Raw genomic sequence first — 17070 nt, forward strand, 5'->3', positions numbered from 1 at the left:
CCTAGCTTACTCAAAAATTCTCAGCTCCACTTGAGGAGAAATGTGTTAACTTCTGGCTACCTTCATAGCTCTCGTTTTTTGAGAAATTTGTGAAAAATTAGATTTTTGTTTTCCCGACATGTTTAAAATGGGGAAACTGCCAATTTGGATTAAAGGGGTTTTCCAATTTCAGTGTCTCAGAAAGCTGCCTGCAGTGTCTAATTCTCACTTGCTGTATTTCTCTCCCCACTCCTCCCTCTGGCTGAACGAGACACAGAACACTTATGCAGATCAGATAATATGCAGATGCTTGTACAGAATGGACTCAGTGTTATCTGTGTGTTTACATAGAGAGATAGCATACCTGGCTTTATCAGCAAACTCCAATTAGCTGAACGATTGTCCTGCCGGCAAGAGCAGTTTAGTAGGATACATAAATTGCTAACAGTCATGAAGCCGTGTCATCTACTGGGATAAAAAAGTATCCTATGTGTTAATCCAGGTTACAAACTATCTATGTGCCAAATTTCATCCAAAACTGTTCAGCCGTTTTTGTGTGATTAAGTAGCAAACATACAAACTTTCACGTGTATAATATTAGTAGGATTTCTCCACTGACCAAAAGAAGACTACAGATAATCTAGATGCCCTTCACCTGAAATCATACTCAAAATACTCAAAAGTGTTGTGGAAACTGATCTGTACTGCTTCACTGATGGCCTCTGATGGCAGGTTCTGTACTTGCAGACATGACTTAGAGCAAAGGAGTTATAATTTAACCAGTAATATTTCTGTAGGGTCAAAAGGTCCATTGTTTCAGTTTATGCTTTCTGCAGGAATGGGACCCCTCTACAAAAGACTATTTCTTTGAGAAGATCACTTTTGACTAGATCATATCCGATGTACATTGACCTCTTCTTTAAGAGGACCACCCTTTTACAAGACTGTTTCTTGCACCAGTGGAACTAAGCTTTACAACTTGAGACCAATCTATACAAAATAATATCCATACAAATATTGGAAAGTTGCTATGGTCATTATTTCATTCAGATGATGTAACTGTGGGTTTGTGGCCCTCTTAGGCTCCTTGAATATATTGCTTTAAATTCAGTCATCTCATCGGCTAATATAGAATTACAATATTTATCTGTAACATTAATGGACTTCCTATATTGCAATGTGGATTTAGCTTAAGCTACAGTTCAGGCTGTTGTGGATACAGCTATTATTAAGACCAAAAGACTTCTGGACATAGTCATCTGCCTATTGGTGATCCAGCAGTGACTAAAAGCATTTGGGTTTATTTAGCAAGGTCTTCACGACAGACAGAACTTTCAGCTGGAGGAAGTTGTATTCAGACATACAGAAGCTAAGCCTTCTCAGAGGACGTGTCAATCCTTTCTCCAGTATCTGAGGTTGTATAGTTGCAATGACCAGATGTGTTGCTCTAAAAGTTCTGCTTGTTCTGCAGACTCTGCTAGATTTCATTGTAATTCCCAATCAACCAAAGTGATTAAAATCCCATCAGCCCTGGAGACTATTTGCCTAATCTCCTGTCACTGGCAACATTTTATGAACACGTCCCACATGAATGCTCTGCTTGGGATTCTCATTTTTTAGAATGGGCATCAATTACAGCAAGGAAATGTTTCATTAATTGTAATATTTGATTTCCTGCTGGATATTGCTCAGATGTTTTTTTTAAGCCCTAGACATCACTAATCTGACTATTTACATCGTTCCACCTGATGCCTTGTGCCTAAGCGTTAAAGTCAGACAGCTGTGATAACTCCTCTATTTAGGAGTGCTAAGAGCTGGCTTCAAGGGTTAGGCCTGGTTCACATCTGCGTTCAGTAATCCATAAACTTGGAACATGCGGACAGAAAAGTACTTCACAATATACTTTCATGTCTGCATGACTTTTGCGGACAGCGTGCAGAAAGCACACAGACCCTATTATAGTCTATGGGGTCCAGGTGCTTTCACTGCTCACCACTTGCCAATGCATTCGGTATTCCATTTGGGGAGTCCCCATGTGGACTTCCCGAACAGATTACTAAATACAGATGTCAATCAGGCCTTAGAGTTAGAGAGTTCCCCCTTAATAAGAGAACCTTTAACCACTTCCGGACCTCCCATAGACTATATACGTCCGGGTAGTGGTTGCCTAGTTCTGACAGGATGTACCTGTACGTCCAGTCAGAACACAGCAGCTGCACGGAGATCGTGCAGCTGCTTTCAATAGGAGCCAGCTGTAACTTCAGCTGGAGCTCCCAGAGAGAAGACAGGGCAGATTTATTACCTCTCCTGCCTTCTTGATCGCTGTGTATACAGTGCTCAATGAGCGCTGTATACACAGCTATGGAGGCAGCCATAATTCAGCTGCCCTCTGACCCGGCGAACACGTGATCTGCCGGGAGCAGAGTCTTGCAAAAGCTGCTGGGTCCTACAGGACCCAGATCAGCTCTGCATACTGTGTATACAGCATGCAGGAGGCTGTATTTCTCCTGCAACTGAGGTTAAATGTACCAGCCCGAGTTATAGGAGAAATCAGCCTCCAGTACAAAAAATAAGTGATCAGATGTCCCCAAAGGTCTCTTATCACCTTATGGGGACACAATCTGTAAAAAAAATAAAATAAAAATATAATAAAAAAAGTTTAAAAAAGTAAATAAAATAATAAAAAATAAATAAATAATACGCTAATAAAACACTGTTATTAACCCCTTCCCGCCGATGGCATTTTTTGATTTTCGTTTTTCGTTTTTGACTCCCCTCCTTCTAAACCCCATAACTTTTTTATTTCGCCGCTCCCAGTGTCATATGAGGTCTTAATTTTTGCGGGACAATTTTTTCTTCATGATGCCACCATTAATTATTCTATATAATGTACTGGGAAGCAGGAAAAAAATTCAGAATGGGGTGGATTTGAAGAAAAAATGCATTTCTGCGACTTTCTTACGGGCTTTGGTTTTACGACGTTCACTGTGCAGCCAAAATGACATGTCCCCTATATTCTGTGTTTCGGTACGGTTCCAGGGATACCAAATTTATATGGTTTTATTTACATTTTGACCCCTAAAAAAAATTCCAAAACGGTGTTAAAATTTTTTTTTTCTAAAAGTCGCCATATTCCGACGGCCGTAACTTTTTTATACATAGGTGTACGGGGATGCATAGGGCGTCTTTTTTTGTGGGGCCGGGTGTACTTTTTAGTTCTACCATTTTCGGGAAATGTTATTGCTTTGATCACTTTTTATTCAAATTTTTAGCAGAATTAAAACTGTGAAAAAACGGTGGATTGCCACTTTTGACTATTTTTCCTGCTACGGCGTTTACCGAACAGGAAAAATATTTGTATAGATTTGTAGAGCGGGCGATTTCGGACGCGGGGATACCTAACATGTATATGTTTCACAGTTTTTAACTACTTTTATATCTGTTCTAGGGAAAGGGGGGTGATTTGAACTTTTAATACTTTTTATATTTTTTTATATTTTTTTTAACTTTTTTTTTTATTTTTTTTTTGCATTTATTAGACCCCCTAGGGGTGTTGAACCCCAGGGGGTCTGATCACTAATGCAATGCATTACAATGCTAATGCATTGCAATGCATTGCAAAAAAGCATCATCTCTTTTGCAGGCTGTATACACCAGCCTGCAAAAGAGAGAATTTGCAGACTGGCTGGGAGCCCTTAACAAGGCTCCCGGCTGTCATGGCAATGGGGGGTCGGCCCTGGAGCATGCTCCAGGAGCCGGCGATCCCTGCCAAAATGGCGGCGCCCATGCGCCGCCGGGAAGATGGCGCCTCCGGCGCCTTTGACAGCAGCGCCGGAGGGGTTAATGCCTCCGATCGGTCCGGGGACCGATCGGAGGCATTAGAGCCGGTTGTCTACTGCTTGAAGCAGTAGACACCCGGCGGCTATGACGGCCGCCCGGCTCCCGGGCGGTCGCCATAGTTACAGACCCGACACGCGCCGTACTATTACGGCGCATGTCGGGAAGGGGTTAAAGGTTATAGCCCCACCCCGATGACACCACACAAAATAAAAATTACCATAACGGAGAGGAAAAACTATTTTATAACGTTTTTCAGTTACACTTTGTGTTATTAAATTTAAAAAAAAAAAAATTGAAAACCAGACATAATTTCCCTCCTATTTTGTTTATATTTTCCTGGATATAAAAAAAATTATAACACATTCGAAAATAAAGATAACATAAAAATAAATCCCTATGTGTCCCCGAAAAAAGATGCAAAAATTAGTTGACTGAGACATACGGGAAAAATGTTACAGACCTCAAAACCGCACATACAAAATAAACCTAAATGTGTCTGGTCCTGGACCACAAATTGGCCCGGTACTGAAGTGGTTAAGTTCCTTTATCATCATTGTGTTCAGCAAAATGTAAATATTTATGGTGATCACAGTGAAATTAAAGGGGCTCTATCACTGGAAAAAGTCATTTTTATCTAAACACATCCTTGCATAGCCTTTAGAAAGTCTATTCCACACCTACCTTTAGTATGTAGATTGCCTCAGTGGTGTCTGAATAAGTCCGTTTTTATTAATATGCAAATGAGCTTTCAGCCAGCACAGGAAGTTCCCAGCAGCCTCCTCTCTCCTATTATCTCCTATATGTGTGAAGCAAACAGGAAGCTGAGTCATCATCAGCAGCAGCAGTCTCCCATAGGAAACAATAGGAGAGGTGTGCACGATCTATCGTGCACCAGTCTAATTAGCATATGAATAACAACGGACTTATTCAGAAACCACTGAGGCAATCTACATACTATAGGTAGGTGTGAAATAGACTTTCTAAAGGCTATGCAAAGGTGTGATTAGTGACTTTTTAGTGAAAATGACTTTTCCTAGTGATAGAGTGCCTTTAAAGTAACGTCTGAATCACATTGTGCTACTAGAAGCTGCTCCCCATACAAGCCCATCCCTTCACCTTCTTCCCTGAGCTGTACTCTGTCAGCAGGGAGCATTCCCAGTGATAACAAAAGCAGTTTACAGTCCTGCCCTATGCTACACTAGTGGGCAATTTACAAAGGCAATACTGAACCATGAAATAAGCCATGCTGAATATAAAACATATATCATCAATTTTTTTTAAATTAAAAATAGAATACAAGGGGGAATCATGTACACCTAAAGGAGAGGACACTTCACCAGCAACATATACAGGGATTCTTTACTGTAAGAGCAGTGCAGCTATAGAATTTACTGCCACAAGATGTGCAAGTTCAAAAAGACCTGGATGCCTTTGTTGAACACAAAACTATTAAAGGTTGCAGGTCTTAGGTCTTTGATAAAGACAAGTTAGGCCCGTTCCTACGGAGTAACGTGCCACTCATTTAGACACGTAAATACGTGTCAGAGCGAGGCGCTTCAAAACAGTTCCCATTGACTTCAATGGGTGCCGGCTTACGCGCGCTACAAGTTGAAATCAATGGGTTATAAAGCCTCCCTACTTATGAGTAGTTGCTCTCTTGTTCTGAAAAAACTTATCAGTATGAAATCGTGCAACTGCAGAAGTGAGGAGCCACAGGTAACTAGAGAAGGCAGCGATGGTTTATTACCGTCCCTGCCTTCCCGATAACTGTGTACACATCATTAAATGAGCACTGTAAACACAACTATGGAAGGCGCCATGATGTGGCTCCCATCTGACCCAGAGGTCACGTGATCCATCAAGGATCAGATTCTGTTAGAGCTGCTGGGCCCTAGAGGACCCGAATCAACTCAGCAGTTTAGGAGAAGGAGGTTGTATTCCTCCTGTATCTGGGGCTAAGGCATCAACCCCAGTTACCGGGAAAATCAGTCTCTCTCAACAACAAAGATAGTATTCAGATGCCCCCAAAGGTCTATTATGACATTATTGGAACTCAATGTAAAAAAAAATAAAAAAATAAAAAAATAAATAAATAAATAGAAAAGTAAAAACTTAAAATTTAAGTAAAATCATTTAAAAAAAGAAATAAATATGCCAATACAACACCTACATCACAGGTTCTAACCCCACCCCTTATGACACAATATAATAATTACCTTAACAGAAAACTATTTTATATTTTTTTATATAAAGGGAAAACTATTTTCAAAAGTTTTTTTGCAGCACTTTCTGCTGTTACAAAAAAAAAAACAGATATAATTTTTTTTTAATTAAAATAGCAAAAATTATTTGCTGAATAAGCCGAATGATAAAAATGTTGTAGCTCTCAAAACCGCATATATGAAAAAACCTGAAAACGTATCTGGGCCTGAACCAGAGAAATTATACTTAGTACTAAAGTGATTAAATCTAGAGCAGAAAAATCATAAGTTTATGGGTAATAAAGTGACGGGATCCTGGGAGACCCCAGAAGCTCTTATTGCACAGGTACCCTTTGCTGTCAGTATCCGCCCCTGACTTTTACACCCCTCACATTGTTGATTCCTGAAGCAAAACAAATCACAAATATATTAAATTTATGTAATCACAAATCATGACAAATCCTGGACAGACTGTACTCAATCCCCTAACCCATAGCATCCCTTTCCTTTTTATCAGTATATGATCACCACTCCTTCATATTAGTGGACAAACTACTGATTACCTGGTATCTCAACTGGTTAAACCTGTGGTGCAAGACAAGTCCAACCCACGAACAAATGGTGCTGGTGATTTAATTATGGATCTTTCAGTGGATTCAGGTTGCCATATATATAGTCTGGCTCCTGCCATCTCATTGCACCAGCAACAAAATTAAAAAATAAGAATGAAAGTTGGAGACCCCTCAGATGCTGGTGTCACATCTGAGCTCAGCATCTGAAGGGTTCAACACTACTGTGCATACGTATCCTAAGTATTACTGAAGTAATACATTTTCTGTGTTCTAGATTTTCTGCTTCTACTATGTAACAAATCTTCTTGTGTTGACTACCATAGAGGAGATCTGTAGTCACTGTCAAGGGCTCCAGATAGTGTCTGATGTTTAACCGAGGTTTTTTCACTACAAACCAGGCATACAAATAAAGAGAGAAGCATAACCCTATCCATATCCCACCTCCCTCCATGTGTGCTACTTCTAAACCCATTTTATTGAATTGCCTTTGAGTCTAGACCAGTCAGGAGGTGTCAAGATCCATGAAAACTTTCATATTTGATGTCTCTGCTGCCATTTCTTCCCCTCTGCATATCTTCTGGTCTTGAGTATTGGTGGAAGGGGCTTCAAGGTGTTGAGAATGTCCACTTAAATGTCCATTTTTACTTTACATTTCCCTTCACAAAACAGCATCTGTGCGTATTTTAAGGAGTACTTAGCCTAAGGGACACGTCTACAAGAAAGTTGGAGGAAATGACAGAATCTCAGATGATTGTTTTCTTTAGATCTATTACCAGATAATTTGTGAATTAAATGCTGTTGTGTGTATCATCCATCTAGATCATCTTATTGGGGAAGTGATTACAGTGATGTCCCCTCAACCTGTGGAAGCCGCCCCGCACTCCTCACTAAGGATTGCAAGTAATCTTGGTGAGTTAATACCATCTGTTTGTGTTTTTATTGTTTTCCTCCTGAGTACTTTAGACATTCAAACTGTTTTGATCAGAAAGCCCATTGGGACCCACTTACAGCTGTGAGAGAATATTCGTACATGACATAGGCAGCCAGCCTTTCCCAAGCCTTCATCTCGATGATATGTGGCAGTGCTGCCTTCTCCATTTTAATCCTTCATTTTCATAATCAGATACTTTTTCATAACTCTGATGTCTACAGGATTGGAATATTTTACATATGCCTTATTTTTGATTTCTGTTAGGTCTCAAGCTAAAATACAGACAACCAAATTCAGATTGGCAATTCCCGGATGGACTACTGAGCAGAAACTCAAGCTCTATATTGCCACTTTGCAACTGCTTAGCAAAAATAGCGACTCTCTAGTATAATATTATTATAATACTTCTTACAGGTAATATATTCTGTTTCTAAACAGACTATGTGAAATGCCATTGTGCCCAGATAACAGCACTCTTCAGTTTGCAAATAATAACGCCCATGAGCATCTACAAAACCAGTGTCAAAAAATGTCAACAGTTTGTCCAAGTAACTGTACTGTAAAGTTAAGGTTTGGTGTTTGTTTGATTATGTTGGGAACTGTAGTTTTGCAACAGCCTGTAAAGAGTAGTTTAAAGATAACTGCTGTGGACAGTGTCATCGTCAGCACCTGGCGTACCCGGACAAGTGCTGGGGTCCCAAGCTCCTGAGGGGGCCTCTTGGTAGTGGCGTAGGGTATGGGGTTTGCAGCCAGCTGGAGATGGCCAGGGCCTGCACCACCATGATAGCGGTCGGGGAAAGCCTGGTTCCCCTGACCGGTAGGCATACTGCTAATGAAGAAGGGGCCTGGCGACCGCCCCGAAAACTCTCCCATAGAAATCAAGAGTCTGCTCCAGACTATTGTCTCTATGGCTCATGCTCCATCTTTAAGAAAGAGTAAGTGACACACTAGTTTAACCCCTTCTCACCACAGGCATTTTTCAATTTTAGTTTTTGACTCTCCCTCCCTTCCAAACCCCATAACTTTTTTATTTCTCCACTGTTAGAGCCATATAAGGCTCTAATACGCCTGGTCTACAAACTTATAAAAATAGTTTTCCCGTACGTGAACACCGTAGCAGGAAAAATAAAGTGGCAATCTGTTTTCTCTCTGTTTCGTCTCTGATGAAAATTTGAATAAAAAGTGATCAAAGCAATTGACATTCTCCAAAATGGTATAACTTAAAAATACTTCTGGCCCCGAAAAAAAAAGAAGCCTTTTGTATTGCTGTATATGGAAACAAAGTAACAGAATATGGAGACTTATTTTTTTGCAAAGTTTTAGATTTTTGTTAAGGGATTAAAATCTAAATAAAACTACATAAATTTAGTATCGAAAAATGTCACCGGAAGGGTTTAATTATCACCAAGCCTGACAAAAAGGGCCAACATGGTGGAAGGTGGATCTCATAAACGTAACATGGTTAGTTGTACCACCCGTGCATAATCTGCAAAGTTCTGCATGTTCCCTTGATTTAACTTTTTGGTAACAGCAGGAGAAACAAGGGAAACCTAATCCTACCAACTGCATCAAATTTTATTTTCCTCCTATGTACGAAGAGAGCATTTTGTTGCAATCTAACGTAGAAATATACCATGAATGTCATCACATCAGTCTTTCAAACTGCAGCAGAAACACTGGAGATTTATGGGGCCTCAGCACAACAACAAACCTCCAGTTAGGACAATTTTTAAGACAAATATTTTCCGTGTGAAGGCGGATAAATAGGATGACATCTGTCAACTCCTGCCCATCTCCAGAACTAAGACTCTCTGAGCGGCCTCTTGTCATATTCCTTATTAGGGAGAGACAGTAAATATGAATTTCAAGACTTCATAAACCCGCAGCTCGGTGTCAAGGAAGTTTTTAAAGTCGCCTCTAGTTGAACCATATTTCCTGCAGCAGAATAACTGAGACTGAGCTCTTTGAACCTTTTATGAGGCTCGAGATGTTATAAAATGTCATTTAATTCCCCAAATGCTAGTGTCGGGCGAGGAAATTCTGCACTTCACTTTGATTTTCTATATTTTTATCTCTCTCGTTAGGGACCAATTCAAAAAGAAACATTTTTTTTTATATATATATGTTACCTAAAAAATAAGCTAAATATATTTTGACCCTTTCTATCCAGAACTATATCCATCTGTTTGCTCCAGACACAACATGTTTTTGCGACGCTGACAGCGCCTCACTAGAGACATTACAGATTCCACCGTTCACAGTGCTCTGAGCAGCCAGTATTCAGATGTGTCTCTGGTAATTAATGTCACATTGCACACTGGGATTGATTTTTTTTTTCCTCTAACGCTCTCCACTTTTGCATCCCCTGGTAGATGCCAGACACTGTCCTGGAACTCTGGACCTGTAATCCAAGCCCTGAAGAGACGGTGAAGCATAATAACAGTGAACTTTGCCAGAAGACATGATGCATCATGTACCATTCATGTTTAATTAATGGTTGAGGTTTGCAAACAAAATATTTTTAGCAGAGAGAAGCCGGTGAGCAGATTCACTTATCACTATGACTGCAGCTGGACATAGTACAGTGTATAGTTTTTAATGTCCTGCTGTTTATTTTCGGCTATAAACATAAAGCGGTTGTTCAGAATTAGTAACACATGTCCAAGGGTTGTGTCATTTTTGTAGCTCTGAAAAGAGCTGAGCTGTAATACAACAAACAACCTGTGGGCAGGTGTGGCACTGTTTCTGGAAAAAAGCTGGTCATGTTTTGTCTAAGGGTAAGTTCACACAGGGTTTTTTGGTCCGGAACCTGAGGTGGAGGTCACCTCAGGTCCCAGACCAAAAAATGTGTAGCCACGATTGAATGCCAGTGCACTGCAACAGCATCCAGTCACGCACTCTACTCCGGATTAGGCCCAATGAATGGGCCTAGTTGGAAGGAGGGTGTGTCTTCAGGCCGAATTGCGAGGCGAATCGTCCTGAAGAATGAACATCTCGCTTCTTCCCGGAAAAAATAACTGACAGGCTCCCATTGAAACCAATGGGAGCCGTCTTTTTGCTCAGGATATTGACCATGAGGTAGTAAGTAACCTTGTTACGGTAAAGGCCACTAGTTGAAAGGATCATTTGATCCGCCAACCAACACAAGAAGTTTCCACAGACCATTTCTATTCTTTACGTTTACACATAGAAAGTTTCAATCCATTCCATCAACTATATTTTTTGTAAAGAAGTGAAAAAAAAGCTAAATAGTGAATGAATGACTTAAAGGGATTATTCCATAACAATTGCTGATCGGTGAGGGTCTGACTGCCGAGATTCCCAACAATCTTTACAATGGGGGATGTTTTGCTCCCATTGAGAATGTACAGGTGATCTCAACATGCCCCACTTGATTCATTCATTTCGATGGTAGCACCAGTTATAGCTGTACATATACAAAACGCATACAAAACAAATACTAACACATACGGTACCAGTGAGGACTAGAGATGAGCGAGTACTGTTCGGATCAGCCGATCCGAACAGCACGCTCGCAAAGAAATGAATGGACGTAGCCGGCACGTGGGGGGTTAAGCGGCCGGCCGCCGTCAAAGTGGAAGTACCAGGTGCATCCATTCATTTCTATGGAGCGTGCTGTTCGGATCGGCTGATCCGAACAGTACTCGCTCATCTCTAGTGAGGACCCTTTTAATCTATAGATAAATGTGACATGTATGCTCTGGAAGCTTTCCTAGTGCTTGAGCTAAATGTAAAAGGAAGTTTCTATGCATATTTACCTCCGTTATTTGCAATATTTCCAGAGATATTACAGCTCTGCAAGTGTAAAACGACAAATATGTAAATAAAACGAGTCATAATTTCTGTCTTTAGATTTGTTACACTGTCTGTAAGTAAGAAAGTGCAGGTCCCTGAAGCATTGGTAATGAATACCTGCGGATACTATAATCTTAGACATAAGTGAAGGTACACCGGACGGCGAGAAATCTCTTTAGATGGCCTCGCTCTGCTGCTATGTCCTACTTTCCACTGAAGATTATAAGCCTGTCAGAGCTCTTATAACCTGCAATGTTCCAAGCACTGCCGACATTCATTTTCACTTTTGTTTGAGTGCTGTATGAATTTTCAGAGAAAGGAAAACTCCACTTTTATGAAATTCCAGGGGTTAAATCTGAAAAAAATGTCGAATAACTTTGTAAATACTTTGCTACTTTCCTTGTACTGATTTGGGTTCATCCTCTCCGTTCGCACCCAAAGCTTGATTCAGAATTCTTTTGCTTTACAGTTCTCAAAAGCATTGCAATGAGGCTTGTCAGATGAGAAAAGCTCAGTTAGCGCTAAGGTCACATGACTGTCTGTGGAGCGCCAGTATACTGCTGGTATTTTGCAAGCAGAAACTAGCAGTTCTGCCTTGAAAGCTACAGCCAGTGTTTGACTGGGGTACCGACAATAAAATGCCAATTCCTAAAATGTCACTGACATAAATTTCTTTTTCAGTAGTAGCTTTCTGCCTAGCCATCACCTTTGCTTGTTTATGTCCCATCTTGTCTGTAGTCTGCTGCCTTGCTCTTGCATTGAACTTGGACCCTTTTAGCTCTTTGAGCCAGGGATATGGAAACATACAGCGGCAGGCCTCTGACAGCAGCAAGACACTGCAAGATGATTGGAGCCCCTGCAATGTAATTAGAGTGATAGGGTCCAAGGAGGAAGATTACTGGATCACCTGACATTGCCACTACATGCCATCTCAGCTGCCCAATATGTCCCCAGTCCCCTGTATAAAAATAAATTTGGCAGTTTCTGAAATAATCTACACAGATGCATAACCTAGTTGAGATGCTGTATGATGAGTATCTGTATGAAGTAGAAGGAGTATACTTTACCATGCCAGAGTGAGTTAGTGGCCCACCTGGCTCAGTGGTCCATTGGGCATCTCACATATGGGACAATCTGAGCCTTGTTAGAGCTGACATTCAAAGCAGAGGTAAGGGGTTGTTGATCAACTCAATGTAGAGAACAAATAACTCTTAAGTATAAAGATTTCTGGGCACTTGTTCTAAAACAAAATGTGCTAAAATAAAAAGCCACATAAAATGTTTTTATTAATTTTAGTAATTTTGACACTGTAACACTGTAACATGACAATTTTGACACTGTAACTGTAAGGGAATTGCTAGGACAGCAATTCCTCAGTAACTGTTAAAACCCTGGGGCGGGGCACAAGAGACAGTGAGCCCTAAGCTGAAGCCCCCAACTTTCCCTTCCTATTGCCAGACCCTATTTTAGGTAATAGGCGACAACCACAAAGACAGTCCCTCCCTGAATATGTGAAACACAAAACGCAGACAAGACAAACAACAACAATGGGAGGTCAGCTAGCCAGGGTTCGGTAACAGACGAGCGATGAAGTGCCAAATCGGAGTCAAAAGAATAGTCAATGAGGGAAGCCAAAGGTCAAGGATAATAGTATAAGCAAACAGGGACAGTAAGAGCAGGTATGCACACAGCAATAGCAAGCACTGGTGTGAATGGGAACCAAGGCTAAATAGGGAGGAAGAACCCGCCCATGGAGTCCACAGGAAGGCAGCTGTCAATCACAGGGCAAGGCCAGATTAACCACTTAATGGACAGAGGCAACAAAGGCAGAAGACGGGTGTGGTGCAAATCCAATCACAGAACTAGAGCTGAGTTCACACAGTGCGACCAAAAACTTTAATCCAAGAACCAAACTGCACCCGCCTCCTGCGCCGCAGCACGCGAGCAGAGGGTGGTGCAGTGACCCGAACAGGCAGAGATGTTACAGTAACACTGTAACATGACACTGTAACCTGATGGTAGGACTGACAAGGGATTTACAATAAACTCAATGTTATCGTAGTGTTTACAGAGAGATAACAACACTGTCCAAGCCTTTGTCAGCAAACTACAATTAGCTAACCTGATTGCCTGGACAAAAGAGTAGGAGATAACAGCTCTGAACAGTGAGTCATGTTATACATCCTATAATGCTAGATAAGTAGATAGAACAATCTAGGTTCCTTGACAACGATGTGCAAATAGTAGGAGGAATAATTTTTCATGGCAGCAAAACAAAGCAGTATTTCAAAAGCAATGTATTTAGTAAAACTCTTACATTTATATAAGTTAAGTTTAGATAGGTTTTTTGAAATGGGAATACCTGTTAAAGGGGCTCTATCATTGGGAAAAGTCATTTTTAACTAATCACATCCTTGCATGGCTTTTAGAAAGGCTATTCCACACATACCTTTTGTATGTAAATTACCTCAGTAGTTTTTGAATGAGACCGTTTTTATTCATATGATAATTAGCTTCTCCATGCACCCCAGAAGTCTCCTGTGTATACAGCACAGGCTGCCACTGACTCCTCCTTCCTGCTCTCACACAAAGCACACAGCAGGGAGAGGAGAGCTGGCTGACAACTTCCTGTGCACGGAGGAGCCTAATTAGCATATGAATAAAACAGACTTATTCAAACACTACTGAGGCAATTTACATACAAAAGGTAAGTGTGGAATAGCCTTTCTAAAGCCTATGCAAGGATGTGATTAGTTAAAAATGGCTTTTCCCAATGATAGAGCCCCTTTAAGATTATTTAAAAAAATTCCAATTACAAAATTTGAGTTAGTTGGGGAGAATACCCCATTCCAATCCCTCATCTATTAGCTATAGCAAAAAGCAAGTACAAGTATCATTTCCTACTCTGGACGATCTGGCTCATCCATGAATTACTATTTATGGACAGATTATCCCATTATCCCCATCATCTGGTCTCTCAGCCTCTCACTTCTACCAAATCAGTTCTCTCTAGGCTGCACTGATGAAGTCCAACCAGACAGAAACGGTGCCATCCGTAGCTGAGAAACTGATTTGGTTATAACCTCGCATCATGCAGTAAAGACTTCTGGGAAAGTCGGGCATGATGTTCAGGGTGCTTCCCATAGAGGGCAGCATAACAGAGGCACTGTCTCCTTATTTACATCTTGGGAGACAGATTTGCAAATTCTTCCCATGTTCCCTTGCAGTGGAGCAACTATGGCTATAAGTCTCCACACACCTGAAAAGGTGGTCTCTCCCTAAGGAGTGACATTATCCCCATAATCTATTTATAGACAGATCATTGTTTAGAATGGATAACTAACGTGCCATGCCTCATTTCTCTTAAGGGTAAGCTGCAGAGGATTTGAGGAACATGTTATCAGCTTACTGCCAAAGGAACATCCAAAGTGGCCAACAATTTTGTTGTTTACCTGCTCATTTTGGGCACGTTTATTTAATGGTTGACAAGGAGTAGAATGGTTAAATAGCACTTGCCACTTCAAAGAATCCCTGGATCAAAATAATCCCTAATAGTCAAACAAACTGGAATATATTGGGATAAACAATTTACCTTGTATGCCCGTTTTCCAGGAGTGGTCATATTAACAATTTACCTCAGACCTGCCATGTTGGCAGAGCTCACTCTTTATGGTTAGCATGGTTAAGATCTTTGGTGCTGTTTATGGGACATAATCATACAAGTTACATAGTTAGTACTTATGTCCATCATAACTGAGGTCCTTCATGCCCCTTATCAGTTTTGTGGCTTTCCCTTGTAGCTTTTCTAACTCCAGGGCATCCTTTCTATCAACTGGTGCTCAGAAGGGAATTGTATATTCTAGATAGGTTTGCATCAATAAAGTGGAAATATTACATCAATATCCTCGAGTCCATACCTATTGTATGATAATACCCTGCTGGGCTTAGAAGACACTGATTGACATTGCATACATTGTTTCAGTTCCATTTTTCATGAGAGGTGCCCTCATCTAATGGGATCATGCACAATGTTATATAGCATATTGTTCATTTGGTCCAGTACCCAACGCATTTTAGGTTTGACCATTAATTTCTTCCTGGCTGGTTTGAATAAATGGAGATTTTGCTTTAGACACTGAACCTTATGTTTTATTATGCATTTTCCTTTCTCAGACACATGGATAAGATTATTGTTTCAAGTATAATATACTCAATTTACAATCGACATAAAACATAATCCATTCCTGCAATCTTACAGTTCTTAGCAATAAATGGAATGAAATGAAGTCAATCTGCTGTTCTTTGTAGAGAGAAGTAGACAGTCGAGAGGAGGACAGTGGGGCAAATGAGGTAATAGTCCTCTACAAGGGAAGTGGGGAACATGAAACTAAAGACAACATGCTAGAGCTCATGAATAATTCTTATTATGTTCAGTATAACATAGCTCACATAACAGTGTGTCGTTTCATACTTTAAAATATTTCAATTGCATAGAAATCTGGTTTGTTGATTGAAAGCTACATGGTTAGAATAACACCGGGAAAAACCAGAGAATGTTCCCATGACTATTGAGCATTTCAGTAGATCTCCAATCTGTGACTATCTGGCTAAAATTGGTCATGCTGACAATTGTTGTCTGTCAACAACTGGAGAACTACAAGTTGAAGACCATTTTATTTTGGGTTATTTTTTGCCTTCTGGGTGCCTTCCTCTGGAATAATAATTCTACATAATAGGTTGAATTAGATGGGCTTGTGCCTTTTTTCACTTTCACTGACCATAGACTTATAGGTTATCAATTCATTATCTCTATTTAACATTATGCTCCTAGAGGAAGCGTCACAGTGCCAGAGAAATCCATAGGGAAAACCAGATCCATAGGGCATCGCAATAGTGCTATATTACTTACCTTTGCAGACATATGTATCACTCGCAGTCGCCTGGATTAATAAGGGATTGCGTTAGTGCTCATCATCAGCCCTTGTCTGCCAGAATATTCCGATATACTTCAGTTGTGTTTGAATACTTGTGCTTGAACACAGCGTTATTTCTCGCGAGAGTTAGTGGATGCTGAATACACATTGCCACGGCTCCAAGCTGCTCTGCTGCATTCAGATATTTGTGATTTTTCATACACCGAGTGATACTATTAGAATTAGCAGCTATTAGGACTTCAGTGCTGCAATCACACAGCATCCCCATCTATTCAATTTGGGGTATGTGTCATATATTACTCAACTATAGTTCCACTGGTTGGGAAATTTCCAACCATATATATTTTATCTTTGGACATTATTGGGCCAAATATATATTTTATGATCAGGCTGGCATAGATTTCTATTTAGCGGTGAGGGTAGGGGACATCCTAACTTTTGTATAACTATCCCTGGATGCCAAATAGGTTTTCACTGATGAGAATGAGTAACCTGACATTGCTAGTCTAGTTTCACATTTCCATAACACAGCCATATTTTAGATTGTGTTGTTCTGTATTGCGCAGACTTCTCATGTGTTGCGGGGAGAACCGGAGCCCCTGCAGTGCTGTGTCTCCTCTTCCAGGTCTCACGAGGCAGGCCGGAACCATCACAGTGATGTGTGGGTGTTGCCAGTCTCCGGCTGAGCCGGTTTTGGCCTAGCAGTGGGCCAGGGCCTATTTCAGGAGGGCTCTGGCTCCGGACCCCCGCTGGCTATTCAGTTGTACCCAGTGTCCTGGTAGTAAGCGTTCTCCTGT

The sequence above is a fragment of the Leptodactylus fuscus genome, chromosome 7 (genome assembly GCF_031893055.1).
Source record: "Leptodactylus fuscus isolate aLepFus1 chromosome 7, aLepFus1.hap2, whole genome shotgun sequence".
NCBI lineage: Eukaryota > Metazoa > Chordata > Amphibia > Anura > Leptodactylidae > Leptodactylus > Leptodactylus fuscus.